A 16,346-nucleotide genomic window follows, 5' to 3' on the forward strand; every position below is an offset into this window, starting at 1 on the left:
TATTTTAAACAAAACAAAATTCGTTATCGCAATCTCCCCTTTTTTTTTAGGGAACAAAAGTAATAATAAGTAAAATGCAGATAGATAAATGATGATTAAAGTGATGAAGGAACGAGAGTTCAAGAACCAAACACAGGGTATTCTGGGTTTTTCAGCTTCATGAAGGTCTTTTCTGGCTAGAAATCACCTTCGCAATATGCCTTCACTTGCTGTCCATTAACCTTAAATGTACGACTTCCATCTTCAGTGATCAGCTCCACTGCACCATGTTGGAATATTTCTTTAATGATGAAGGGTCCGGACCAGCATGATTTTAATTTTCCCGGGAAGAGCCATAGACGTGAGTTGAAGAGTAAGACCTTTTGCCCGACTTGGAGGTTCTTACCGCATATGCATTTGTCGTGCGAACGCTTGGTCGCTCTTTGTAAATCTTCGCATTTTCATATGCGTTAATCCTCCATTCTTCTAGCTCAACCAGTTGTATTTTTCGCGCTTCTCCTGCTTTCTTCAAAGCAAAGTTCAGCTTCTTTACCGCCCACAATGCCTTATATTCTAGCTCCAAAAGCAAATGACACACCTTACCAAATACCAACGCATATGGGGACATTCCTATTGGTGTTTTAAATGCAGTCCGGTATGCCCACAACGCATCGTCAAGCTTTGTTGCCCAATCTGTTCGTGAAGGCCTTACTACCTTCTCGAGTATCAGCTTAATTTCTTGATTGGACACCTCGGCCTGACCATTCGTTTGTGGGTGGTATGCGGTGGCCACTTTGTGGAGAATGTTGTATTTGTGTAGCAGCTTCTTAACAGTATGATTGACAAAGTGTGACCCCTCATCACTTATGATGGCATGGGGAGTGCCAAAACAAGTGAAAATGTTCTTTTTTAGGAATTAAGAGACTACAGCTGCATCGCTTGCGGCACATGCCACTGCCTCGACCCACTCGGATACATAATCGATGTCTAATAAAATATAATGCTTACCATTCGAGGGAGGGAATGGTCCTATGAAATCAATCCCCCATACATCGAACAATTCAAGCTCCAAGATGGTATTCATTGGCATTGCATGTTTCCATGAAATGTTACCTGTGCGTTGGCACCGATCACATTTGATTACGTAGTCAGCTGCATCCTTAAACAATGTGGGCCAGAAAAATTCACTCTGTAAAACCTTAGCTGCAGTGCGTTGTCCTCCGAAGTGCCCACCATATGGTGAGTCGTGACATTGTGATAATATGCGTTGTTGTGCAGCATTTGGTACGTATAATCCCAAAATCTGGTCTGCCCCTCTTTTATACAGATTCGACTCATCCCAATAATAATGTCTGCATTCATATTTGAGCTTCCTCTGTTGGTGGTAGGTGTAATCTTCAGGAAATTGCTCACAAACCAGATAATTGACAATGTCTGCATACCAGGGAAATTCTTCAACATGGAATAGCTGCTCATCCAGGAACACCGCACTCACCTCAGACTCATTGCGGTCAACCTCAGGATTTTCTAGTCTAGACAAGTGATTTGCAACTTGGTTCTCTGTCCCCTTCTGGTCAATTATTTCTATATCAATTTCTTGAAGGAGGAGAACCCATCTGATCAACCTCAGTTTTGCGTCCTTTTTTGTCATTAAGTATTTAATTGTCGAGTGATCAATATGGATGAGTACCCTTGTTCTCAATAGATATGCTCGAAATTTTTCCAATGCAAAAATTACCGCCAGAAGCTTTTTCTTTGTGGTGGTATAATTTGTCTAAGCAGGATTTAATGTTTTACTCGTATATGTGATGGGATGCAAGATTGTTTTTCTCTTTTGTGCCAGAGATGCTCCCATCGCATCTTGCATCACACATAATTTCAAAAGGAAGTGTCTAGTCAGGTGCAATTAACATGGGTGGGTAATCAACGCATTCTTCAAAACTCTGAATGCGTTGAGACAGTTGTTGTCAAACTCAAATTTTCTGTCAACCTCTAACAACGCACTCAGTGGTTGTGCTATTTTCGAAAAATCTTTGACAAAGCGTATGTAGAATCCAGCATGCCCCAAGAAGCTTCGTACAACCTTCACGCTTGTTGGAGGTGGAAGTTTTTCAATTGCTTCGATTTTTGCTTTGTCCACCTCCAACCCATCCCAGGAAACCTTATGCCTCAACATTATGCCTCCTTCACCATGAAATGGCATTTTCCCAATTAAGCACCAGATTCGTCTCTTCGCATCTCTTCAGTATCTTCTCCAAGTTGGCTGGATAGACTTCATAGGTATTCCCATAAACAAAGAAGTCGTCCATAAACATTTCAACAGAGTCCTCGAGATAGTCTGAAAAGATGGCCATCATGTACCTTTGGAACGTGCTTGGCGCATTGCAGAGACCAAACGACATACGGCGAAAAGCAAATGTCCCATATGGGTAGGTGAATGTGGTCTTGTCTTGGTCTTCTAGAGCTATCATAATCTAATTGTACATGACATAACCATCCAGAAAGCAATAAAAGTCATTTTCAGCTAGACAGTCTAGCATTTGATCAATGAACGGTAGAAAGAAATGATCTTTCTTTGTGGCCGCTTTAAGTTTGTGGTAATCCATGCAAATGCACCACCCAGTGATGGTCCTTTGCGGTATTAATTCATTGTTTCCATTCGGGACTACCGTCATGCCGCCCTTCTTCTGCACATACTGCACGGGGCTGACTCACGTGCTATCTGCTATAGGATAGATAGTGCTCGCATCTAACCATTAAATTGATGGAACACGAGACATACGAAGTGGAATAAGGACCTAATTACACTCTAATTTCTTTTAATTTAAAGGAAAAGATGCATGCAATTGAAGGAAAAACAGTAATTAACTTACCTTTGAAGCTCCCAAAAACCGATTTTCCTTGCTAAATCTCGACCCGAACTCTTTCAGACCATCACTAAAGTTGACCTACTATCCTCTGGACTCAGAATCGAGTTGTGGGACTCGGTGGATGAAGAAAACCGAGAGAGAGAAAGAGATAGAAAAAAGAAATGGAATTTTGGATTAGGTTTGGGTTTTAAATTTTTCTCCAAAAAATGTGATTTTTCTAGCCCAAATTTACAAAAAAAATTTGGCAAAATGGCAAAACTTTTTTCATTCAAAATGAAAGCCCATTTTATAGAAAAAAAACCATGCAATAATTGCATGAACCAAATCCATAAAAACCCAACACCTATAATCCACTATCTTAGTGGGCTTAATGTCTCTACTATAAGCCAACACCTAGCCCACTATTTTGTTAGTGGAATTATCCAACAAAAGTTTGGATTTTCCCACTAACTTTAGTCAAAGGGCAAAAAAGTCATTTGGTCAAAGTCAAACTTTGACCAAAAAGTCAACATTTTGACTTTTTATAATTTTTTCGTGTTGACTAATTTTTACCTCCCGAGCATGAAACCGCATTCATTTTCTCGAAATTCAAATCACATTTGAATATAAGGTCAGTCAAAGTTTGACTTTTCAAAGTCAAAAGTCAACTCTTTGACTTTCTACATTTTTTACCATTTCCATTATTTTCGAGCTTCCAAATATGAACGTATTCATATTCTTGATATTTAAATCACATTTAAATATTAAAGATGTATCTCTAAACTGAAAAACCGACTACTATATCACATATACTTGTCGGTTTCTCTCTCTTTACCTAATTCGAACAATTCGAATTATTCTGTCATACTGTTCTAAGTTTATTCCATATGAGCTAGTAGGGGAACCTAATGGACCTATAGATCATGGGCTCCAATGATCCGAGATTAGCTGGCTAAACTCTTTAGATGGAGTTAATCAACATTCGTTAACTAACGGGTCATTCCACTATAGTTCCGTAGTTGCACTCCTCTCACTATAGATATATTTGTGTCCATTTGATATAACCATGATTAGTAAGCTAATCCTTCACAGGTTGTTCGTAATCTGGGCTGGGTCATAAAAACTGTTTTACCCCCAAGACTACATCTTGTTCCTTAAGTTCCACTGATCCTCTAATGAACAATTGGTTTAAGGTCCAACCTATAAACCGAATCCCTCTCGAGCCAAGAAGAGGGTGGGGCCCTTTGTTCAAGACCTGGATTCAGTACTAAAGGGAACAACCTATCTACTATCCTTATAACGGGTAGGAGTGAATTCCGTCTTGCACCCTATGTTCCCAACTATCCACCCGATCTTACTCCTGAAATGGGAGGCTTATTGGGCCAACGATATTGAGCTACCCTCACCTATGCAGATCTAAGGATAATTCCGAGTGAACAGGAGTTTATAGTTAGCTCAGGATTAAGATTAAGTTACCTAGGTCATCAATTAATGAAATAGTCAATTTTATACATAAAACGACATTTAGAACATAAAAAGTGACTATTTCATGGTTTAGTCTTATGCAAACTCATTACATAGGATGCCCCCACTCACATATCTCTATATGAACGATTCAGGATCACATCATTTATACTAACTACAAAGTAGGCCGCATCCATAGTGTTCCCAAAATAAGGCGCCTAACCTTATTCATATACTATAGACCATTTTGGCTATATATTTGAACTTGATCCACATTTATGTCACTACATAAAGTTCAAACTACACTAAATAGCCCTAAGACCTTAGTTTATTGGATTCAAGATCACAATTTCAATAACAACTTTATCGAAAAACAAAACAGAATATGTTTATTAATTTAAAAACTACGAGTTTTAAGACATAAAATCCAACAAACTCCCACTTGGACTAAAAATCCTAGTGGAGTATCACAATGTTGAAATTAAGTGAGAAACATATGAGTACAATAAACATATGAATACAATAAACTAGGGCATATACCCAAAATTTCTCCCACTTGTCCTAGTTTACAAACTTCGTAGACCTAGACTCTGTAGGTGACCTTCAAACACTTTAGCTGTGAGGGCCTTTGTAAAAGGATCAACAATATTTTGCTCAGAAGATATCTCGGTCACTACAACGTCTCCACGATGTACAATGTCCCGAATCAGATGGTATTTGTGCTCAATATGCTTGTCGCGCTAGTGGTTTCTTGGTTCTCTTGAATTTGCAACTGCACCACTATTATCACAATATAGAGTGATAGGCAGATGCATATTTGAAATGACTTCCAAATCTGTCAAGAATTTCCTCAACCATACTGCTTCCTTTGCTGCTTCACAAGCAGCTACGTATTCAACTTCCATTGTGGAGTCCGCAATACAGTTTTGCTTCACACTTCTCAACACTACTGCTCCTTCATTTAGAATGAACACTGATCCCGATGTAGATTTTCTTGCATCTTTATCGGTTTGAAAATCAGAGTCAGCGTATCCAGTAAGGATCAAATCCTTAGTACCATACACGAGGATGTAGTTCCTCGTTCTTCTAAGATACTTAAGGATATTTTTAACGGCAGTCCAATGATCATATCCAAGATTGGACTGATACCTACTGACTATCCCTACCGTGTAGCATATGTCAGGTCTAGTACATAACATTGCATACATCAGGCTCCCTACTATAGAAGCATAGGGAATGCGTCTCATATCCTCAACCTCTTGAGGTGTCTTAGGACATTGATCCTTTGACAAATGAATTCCATATCTATAAGGTAACAGACCTCTTTTAGAATTCTGCATCTTATACCTAGACAACATTTTGTCTATATAAATTGATTGAGACATGGCTAGTGTTCTGTTCTTGCAGTTCAGAATAATCTGAATCCCGAGAACATACTGCGCATTTCCTAAATCTTTCATTTGGAATTGCATTTCTAGCCATTTCTTGATGTCAATTAGGTAAACTACTTCATTCCCAATGAGTAGAATATCGTCAACATATAAAACTAAGTACACTATAGTAGAATTGATGATCTTCTTGTAAACACAAGGCTCGTCAACATTTTGTACAAAGCCATAAGATTTGATCACAGTATCAAATCATATATTTCAAGATCTAGAAGCTTGTTTCATCCCATAAATGGATTTTTGAAGCTTACAAACCTTTTGTTCTTGACCCTATGCAATAAACCCTGCTGGTTGAGCCATATAGATACTCTCTTCAAGATCACCATTTAGAAAGACTGTCTTGACATCCATCTGCGAAATTTCATAGTCATAAAAGGTGGTAATGGATAAGAGTATTCTAATCGACTTAAGCATGGCAACGGGAGAGAAAGTTTCTTCATAGTCCACTCCCTCACTCTAGGTATAATCCTTTGCCACAAGTTAAGCTTTAAAAGTCTGTACTTTACCTGCTTGGTCTCGTTTTCTCTTGTAGAGCCACTTACAACCAATTGGTTTACATCATTTGGTTGATCTACAAGTTCTCAGACAGAATTGAAGTACATAGACTCCATTTCGAGGTCCATGGCTTTGAGCCACTGATCACAGTCCACATCTTTTATCGCCTGTTTATAGGTCGATGGATCCTCTATGTTGTCATCAAGTATGACAACTTGTGTTACTGTTAAACCCAAGTAACGGTCAGACTGATGAAAAACCCTCCTACTACGTTGAGGCATTCTCAACTCTTGAGAAGGATGTGAATGACTAGATGTACTAGTTTTATCTACTACTTTAGTAGATGAACTAGCTCTATCTCTAGCGTTTTTGGAAATTTCATTCAATACTAGTCTACTGCGAGGTTGATGACTTCTTATGTGGTCTTCCTCTAAGAATGTTGCATTTTTCGATACAAATACCTTATTCTCTTGAGGATTGTAAAATAGACCACCTTTTGTTTCTTTTGGATAACCTACAAATAGGCATAGTTTTATCGACGTTCCAATTTTTTAGGATTTTTCACCAACAAGTGTGCTAGGCATCCCCAAATCCTAAAGTGACGTAAACTACCTTTACGTCCTTTCCATAGCTCATAAGGTGTTTCTAAAACACTTTTAGAGGGAACATTATTCAAAATATAGACAGCAGTCTCTAATGCATGTCCCCAAAAGAAATTAGGTAACTCAGCAAAGCTCATCATTGAGCGAACCATGTCCAACAAGGTTCTATTTCTTCTTTCAGATACACCGTTCTACTGAGGCATATTAGGTGCAGAGAGTTGTGACTTGATTCTGTGTTCTATCATATAGTCCTGGAATCTTAAGTCCATGTACTCCCCACCTCGATCTGATCGTAGTGTCTTAATTATTTTACCTAACTGGTTCTCAACCTCAGCCTTATATTCTTTGAACTTTTCAAAAGAATCAGACTTGTGATGCATTAGGTAAATATGACATACGTTGAATAATCATCAATAAAACTGATGAAATATTCATACCCACCTCGAGCTTTAACATTCATCGGTCCACATAGGTCCGAATGTACGAGCTCTAAGGGTATTGTGGCTCTGAGACCTTTTCCAGTAAAAGATCTCTTAGTCATTTTTCCCTCAAGACAAGACTCACATGGAGGTAAAAAATTGTCCTCTAACTGATTTAGGAGTCCATTCTTAACCAATCTCTCAATCCCATTGAGATTTATGTGACCAGGTCTTAAGTGCCATAGATAGGCATTAGAAGAAACTTTTTGTCTTTTATTCCGAGTTTCGACTGTTCTAAACATCTCAGTATTTAAGACAAATTTTGCTTTAGTTGGTCTTAACTTATATAAGTTCTTTTCAAGTATAGCAGAACAAATTTGAATACCTTTTCTGAAAATGAACGCTTCATTAACTTCAAAAGATATTTTATACATTTTTTCCATAATACAAGCGATAGATATTAAATTCCTCTTCATAAGAGATGCATACAAAACATCTTTAAGTATGATATATCTATCGTTGAAAAACAACTTCAAGTCTCCCACTGCTTCGGCTGGGACAACCTCTCCTGTTCCAACCTTGAGGGTGATCTTGCCTTCTTCAAGCTTTTTCCAGGAACTAGTTTCCTGAAAAGAGAAGCAAATATGATTAGTGGCTCCTGAATCCAATATCCAGGTTGAGGTATCATCCTCCACTAACTTTGTCTTAGCAACTAGTAAATCATATTTACCTTGTGCTTCTTTCGAGGTAGGGGCTTGAGGACATTCCTCAGTTAAGACAAATCTCAGGTCATCTATTACTAGTGTTTAATTCAAATTTGTTTTCCATGTTGAGTAATTATCGCCTTTTAGTTTTTCGGAAGCTAAGAGTTGATCTAAAGAGCTAGTCATGCTGGAAAGAAACATATCCTTTTTAATAAAAAAACATTAATCTTTTAAATCCAATCAAGTTTAGCCAAAAAAAACTAATAATGTACCCTTCATTATTATATTTTGCAACGATATTTCAATGGTTTAGAATAACCTCCACTGAGGGGTGATCGACTATTCCTCCATTGAACCAAGACTATTCCTCCGTTGAACTCTAGAAATTGATAGAGTCTCTCAGGTCCATTTTCATTCTTCTCTTTCCAACTTCGGGAGCATAATGATTCCGATCTTTAAGGTCTGAAAATGGAGGGTCACACTTACGAGAATTACTAAGTGTTAGTAAATTCTTGACCAAAGTAGCGATAACTGAGTTACTATAGGAATCTCACGATGCGACCTAATAGAAGAGACCGTAAGATGTGTTGACACACTTCCTTCTCCCACTTACTATGAACAACTTCCCCTATTCACCTTGGTATTGACTCATTCAAACATTCTTCGAATGAAGTCCACTCCCAAGGTGGCCCAAAGCCAAGCATGAATCTCACGGTGTGAACTCTTAGGGATTCTGGAGCTTAAAGTACATTACTTCTCTCTAGCTGAAGTGTTCTAGATGGTTAGGGTATAAAATACTTAGCGATACATTTCAGTTAACTAAACATATCCTAAGTTGAGGTGATTCATTAGAGCATAACTTTTATACTGAATTTTTAACCTACGATGTCTAGGTGATAAACAAATTTTATTACCTCACACCACTCACGCATGCTCATAAAACCGGTTTAACCTAACTCAGACGCCAGCTCGATCTCCAGGTAGAAGGTGTTCCGTGAACCGTCAACTTAAAAACCTTCAACCTTAGTCATCTTATCTGACTTTTTGCCAAGATCTTGTCGGGTGAGTTTTCTTGTAACTTTGGTTTTCCAAGATATCGACCTATTTTCTATGAAACTTAGAATTGCTCGATGGTAAACCCTAAATGAGCATGCATCTTATCTTTGTTATAGATTTTAGAAGTCTAGGTTATTTTATAACAATTATAAAATAAATTATAACAATTATAACCCTAGAGCATTCATCTATAACTGCTTCCTTCAATCAAACATACTTTAATATAACACTTATATTAAAACTAATCATGCATAGTATATATTTTATAACACTTATAAAATATAACAAATGCAAGTCACATGCTTTTCCTATGGTGGGGTTTTAAAACTATATGGCATCCTATATGCACACATAAACAAACAACATTATACATCACATGCATAATAGGTAAACAACACTAAAGTAGACCGATTTTGGCATTAAAGACAAACAAATGACTACTTTATTACAAAATTCAGCAACCAGATTCCCGGAATCGGCTTCAAACACTTTGAACAATCTTGAATCGGCCAAAAGACTTTCAAACTGGCCCAAAAACTCCTCAACCAAAAATCAAGTTGAACTGGTCAAATCGGCTCAACTAGGTCAAACGGACCGATCCAGACCGTCTGGACTGACTGGTCAACAATCACTAGTGCAGTCAACGAAACGCGGGTGGGTCAGGTCGAACGGAAAATTGCGCAGGTCGAGGGTCGCGAGCGAACGGCGCACGCGAGGTAGATTTGGGCGGAGAACTAGTTCGGGACGCGAGAACGGGCCGAAAACTTGTTGACAGCTGGCGGGCACGTGGGGCTTCTCCAAACCGGGTTGGACCACGGGCTGCCAGTTGGGTCTGGGAGCAGAATTCGGGTCTGCAAGTATTTTTCTTGAACCTTTGATGTTGTCCTCTCTCCCGGAATCAAGAAATTATAGCCTAATTTCAACTCTATTGACTCCAACAAATTTACAGACCCTTTTTCACACATTAGTGCTCATAAACATGTGAGCAATTACAAATTTCCACAAGAAATTTAAAGAAAAACAATGCCAAAATCATAATAAATCCCCTTTAGTCCACATTTCATTCAACACTTGAATAGAAAGGAAAAACACACCCACCAAAAGCAATTGAGCATAATTCTATGATGGAACACCAGACATACGCAATAGAATTAGGACCTAATTACACTCTAATTGATTTTAATTTAAAGGAAAAGATGCATACAATTGAAGGAAAAACAGTAATTAACTTACCTTTGAAGCTCCCGAAAACCGCTTTTCCTTGCTAAATCTCGACCCGAACTCTTTCGGACCACCACTAGAGTTGACCTACTGAGTTTTCTGGTAAGTCCAGGGTCGAAGTCAGGGACTTGTGAAAATAGATTGCGATGGTAATTTTTATGAAAACTTTGCGGTAACCAGTAACTCAATTAATTGTGGTTTTGTTGTTGATTGCGTTAATGAAAAATAAAAAAAATGTGGCGGATTTGAGAAAAGTCAGTTGTGTGATAGATACATTAAGTATGCAGATGAACAGGTTAAGAAGATCTTTAGCTAGTGTTACTTGGGAATGCATCAGACTATGCGATCATGCTACAACCATGCACAACAAGTCATTTTCCAGTGCAAATGCAATGCTCCTAAGTCTAGGACGTATGTGTTGAATGCAAAAGTGTCCATAAAGCTTATCTCTAAGTCTCTACTCTTTTCCTATGCGATGATGCAAAATGCATAAAGGCAAGGTTACCACATACAATCATATCCTATCTTTAGGATGCATGCGATGCGTTGATAACAAATAGTGCTTATTCCTAAGCTTCTATCTCTTGATTATGCGTTCTAATCTGACTCTCCCGAGCCTAGATTCTAACTTGACCTTCCCAAGCCTAGATCCTGTCCTTAGACTACCCTCTCGAGTATCTCTAATGGATGAATGAAGCATACATAATACAAGATAATCGCATAGAATGAAGATTCCCTAGTTGTGCTAGCTAAATGCTTCTCAACCCATTCAACTAATTTAGCTACTTATGTGTAAATAATAGAGAGTGAACAGATATAGAGAAGTAGATTCCATTTTGATAAATGAGTGGAGTACAAAATAACAATGGAAGTTAAAGGTAGAGAGCCTGGTAGCAATTCCTTGCTGACCGAGGCCTTTACACTGTAAATCTCTAGTTGGTTCCAAAGATGTTCTTGCTTCTGCATGCGTCGGCCCTCTCTCTATCCTTGAAGCTTTCGACACTCTACCAAGCTTATCGAAACGATCTACCGGCATAACCTCTTCTCTCGTGTCTTCCTTAAAATGAAATGAAACTATGAACAAGGACGTGCGAACTGATTAATTGATCAACCCCTTTTCTGAAGGATGCTCTTGGTATTTATAGAACATCCAGGGTGAAAGTTGGCTTCTCTCTCATGATTGTACTGATGGGACTGCTTTAATTACTAATTGATGCATCGAATATTTGTCATCGAAAATCTGAATGTACTTGTGATTGTTATCGGCTATCAACTTAATTCGGATTCGACTGTCATCAGCTTTCTGTCCCATCGCGATTAATTAGCCTTTCACCTAGATGTGATCATCATGTTGCACTGACCAAGTTGCGGCAATCCTTGGGCAAATATTTGCGAACACGATCACCGCAAAGCCTTGCGGTAATGCTACACTCGACCAATGATTTCCTATGATCACAATTTCCACCTTGCGTCATCGCATATTATGTAGAAAAATACAAAAATCAACTATTCTAATGTGATGAACGCATGCGACTGCAATATTATGAATCTGATGCTTTTTGGACACAATTTAACATGTTTTATCAACGCAAGCCAGCATTGTTTAAGAACTTAGCACTATGATAATATGCATTTCTACTTGTTATCAGACACCCCCGCTCGCATGTCTCCAGATGAATGATCACGATCTACCATCTATAGTAGTTTACAACACTTGCAAATGCCTACAAAGTGGGTCGTATCTGTAGTGTCACAAGGATCAGATATCCCACCTTAATCCTTATACTACAGACCTATTTAGGTTATCACTTAAGGCATGATCAACTTGTATATTACATATACATGCTTAAGTTTACATAAGATAACTATGGAACTTTGTTTATTCGATATGGGTAAATGCCAGAATGAAATAACAATTATTTTATGATGGAACACGAGACATACGCAGCGGAATTAGGACCTAATTACACTCTAATTTCTTTTAATTTAAAGGAAAAAAAATGCATGAAATTGAAGGAAAAACAGTAATTAAAATTACCTTTGTAGCTCCCGAAAACCGCTCTTCCTCGCTGAATTTCGACCCAAACATGAACGGACCACCACTAGAGTTGACCTACTATTCTCTTGACTCAGAATCGAGTTGTGGGACCCGGTGGATGAAGAAAACCGAGAGAGAGAAAGAGATGGGAAAAAAAAAGATGCAATTTTGGTTTTGGGTTTTCCTTTTTTCAGCAAAATTTTGAAAAACTAAATTTGACAAAATTGGCAAAACTTTTTTCATTCAAAATGAAAGCCTATTTTATAGAAAAAAACCATGCAACAATTGTATGAACCAAATCCATAAAAATCCAACACCTATAATCCACTATCTTAGTGGGCTTAATATCTCCACTATAAGCCAACACCTAGCCCACTATTTTGTTAGTGGAATTATCCAACAAAAGTTTGGATTTTCCCACTAACTTTAGTCAAAGTGCAAAATAGTCATTTGGTCAAAGTCAAACTTTGACCAAAAAGTCAACATTTTAACTTTTTATGATTTTTTCTGTGTTGACTAATTTTGACCTCCCGAGCATGAATCTGCATTCATTTTCTCGAAATTCAAATCACATTTGAATATAAGGTCTGTCAAAGTTTGACTTTTCAAAGTCAAAAGTCAAATCTTTGACTTTTTACATCTTTGACCATTTCCATTATTTTCGAGCTTCCGAATATGAACATATTCATATTCATATTCTTGATATTTAAATCACATTTAAATATTAAATTTGTATCTCTAAACTGAAAAACCCAACCACTATATCACATATACTTGTCGGTTTCTCTCTCTTCACCTAATTCGAACAATTCGTTAACTAACGGGTCATTCCACTGTCCCGTAGTTGCATTCCCCTCACTATAGATATATTTGTGTCTATTTGATATAACCATGATTAGTAAGCTAATCCTTAACAGGTTGTTCGTAATCTCGACTGGGTCATAAAAACCGTTTTACCCCCAAGACTACATCTTGTTCCTTAAGTTCCACTGATTCTCTAATGAACAATTGGTTTAAGGTCCAACCTATAAACCGAATCCCTCTCGAGCCAAGGAGAGGGTGGGGCCCCTTGTTCAGGACCTGGATTCAGTACTAAAGAGAACAACCTATCTACTATCCTTATAACGGGTAGGAGTAAATTCCGTCTTGCACCCTATGTTCCCAGCTATCCACCCGACCTTACCCCTAAAATGGAAGGCTTATTGGGCCAGTGATGATGAGCTGCCCTCACCTATGCAGATCTAAGGATAATTCCGAGTGAACAGGAGTTCATAGTTAGCTCAGGATTAAGATTAAGTTACCTAGGTCATCAAGTAACGAAATAATCAGTTTTATACATAAAACGACATTTAAAACGTAAAAAGTGATTATTTCATGGTTCAGTCTTATGCAAAATCTTTAGATAGGATGCCCCTACTCACATATCTCTATATGAACGATTCAAGTTCACATCGTTTGTACTAACTACAAAGTGGGCCACATCCATAGTGTCCCCAGAATAAGGCGCCCAACCTTATTCATATACTTTAGACCATTTTGGCTATATATTTGAACTTGATCCACATTTATGTCACTACATAAAGTTCAAACTACATTAAATAGCCTCAGGACCTTAGTTTATTTGATTCAAGATTACAATTTCAACAACAACTTTATCGAAAAACAAAATAGAATATGTTTATTAATTTACAAACTACGAGTTTTAGGACATAAAATCCAACATTTTATTCATAAATAATGTGTAAAATTACAAACGATGAGACTCTAGGACACCAATCCTAACAATCTCCCACTTGTCCTAATTCCTCGGGAGACTAATGTACAATACAAGAGAAAGCATGTACAATATACAATAAACTAGGGCATACCCCAATATCATCTCCCACTTGCCCTAGAAAAGATGTCGCATGTCCCGTGGACCTAGACTCTCCAGGTGACCCTTGAACACTTTAGCCGTGAGAGCCTTTGTAAAAGAAACAGCAATGTTGTGCTCTGACACTATCTTCGTGACTATCATATCACCGTGATGCATAATCTCCCTGATCAAGTGGTATTTCTACTCTATATGCTTGCCCCGACGATGACTCTGAGGCTCCTTCGAATTTGCCACAGCCCCGCTATTATCACAATACAGAGTGTTAGGCAAATCCATATTTGGAAAAACTTCCAAATCTGAAAGGAATTTCCTCAGCCAAACAGCCTCCTTAGCTGCTTCACAAGCTGCTACATATTTGGCTTTCATAGTTGAGTCCGCGATGCATCCTTGCTTAATGCTTCACCACACTACAGTCCCTCCATTCAGAGTGAACATTGACCCATATGTTGATTTGTGAGAATCTCTATCGGTCTGAAAGTTAGAGTTTGTGTATCCTGTAAGGATCAAATCTTTATCTCCATAAACGAGCATGTAGTCCCTCATTCTCTGAAGATACTTGAGGATCATCTTTACCATCGTCTAGTGATCAAATCTTGGATTGGACTGATACCGATTGACAATCCCTACTGCATAGCAAATGTCGGGTCTGGTACACAACATTGCATACATTAAGCTTCCAACAGCTGAAGCATAGGGAATCCATCTCATTTCCTCAATCTCTTAGGTGTCTTAGGACATTGCTCCTTAGATAAAATGATTCCATGCCTGAAGGGTAACAAAGCCCTCTTGGAATCCTACATTCTTTACCTGATAACATTTGATCGATGTACAATGCCTGAGACAAGGCTAACCTTTTGTTTTTACGATCCTGAATGATCTGGATCCCTAGAACACACTATGTCTCACCCAAATCTTTCATTTGGAACTGGGCAGCTAGCTATTTTTTAATGTTAGACAGATACCCTACATCATTCCCAATGAATAGAAGATCATCCACATACAATACCAGAAAATCTATTGAGCTGTTGATGATCTTCTTATAGACACAAGGCTCATCAACGATCTAATCAAAGCCAAATGAATTGACCACAATGTCAAATCTAATGTTCCATGATTGAGACACTTGTTTCAGCCTGTAAATGGACCTACTAAGCTTGCAAACTTTTTGCTCTTGATCTGGAACTATGAACCCCTCTGGTTGAGTCATATAGACGGTCTCCTCAAGATTACCATTAAGAAAGGAAGTCTTGATGTCCATTTGTCATATCACATAATCATAAAATTTGGCTATGGATAGGAGTATCCTGATAGACTTGAGCATGATAACAGGTGAGAAAGTTTCCTCATAGTCAACTCCCTCGACCTAGGTATAACCCTTTTCCACGAGTCTAGCCTTAAAGGTTTGCACCTTTCCATCTACACCTTTCTTTCGCTTATAAATCCACTTACACCCAATAGGTCCTACCCCATTAGGCGGATCAACAAGCTCTCAGATGTTATTGAAGTACATAGACTCCATTTTTTGGTTCATGGCTTTAATCCGCTCATCCTTGTCAACATCGTCCATTTTTTTCTTAAAAGACAACGGATCCTCGACCCCATCATTAGAAATGATGTCTTAGGCTTCAGTCAAACCCATGTAGTGATCCAGTGGGTCATAACCCTCCCACTATGTCAAGGCAGTTTTAACTCTTGAGCTAGTTGACTAGATGTACCAACCTCAATAACTCTTGTTGATCTATCGGCCTGTTCAACAACTCTTGTTGATCTATCGGCCTGTTCAACAACTCTTGTTGTACCCTCAGTAGTCTCAGTCTCACTAGAAATCTCACGTAAAACGAGTTTACTCCGTGGCTTATGATCCCGGATGTGGTCTTCTTCCAAGAAGATAACATTTGTAGAAACAAACACTCTGTTCTCACTCAGATCATAGAAGTATCCAACCCTCGTTTCCATGGGATAGCCTATAAAGAGGAAAACTTTCGAACGCGGTCCCAACTTCTTTGGGTTAGTGATGACATGCAGAAATGCATGTCATCTTAGGCCTTTTACTTAGAATTATGAAGGTTGTTAGGCAGAATATGCGGCAATCATATTAGGAATTCACGAGAAAAAGAGTTTGCGTCGATCAGCATGTCGAATCTCAGCTAACCCCTTATTTTGTGTTAATTATGCGTTCAATGTTCTATTTTTGT

This window comes from Benincasa hispida, chromosome 8 (assembly GCF_027475165.1).
Source record: "Benincasa hispida cultivar pf3 chromosome 8, pf3_genome.v1.1, whole genome shotgun sequence".
NCBI classification, from domain to species: Eukaryota; Viridiplantae; Streptophyta; class Magnoliopsida; order Cucurbitales; family Cucurbitaceae; genus Benincasa; species Benincasa hispida.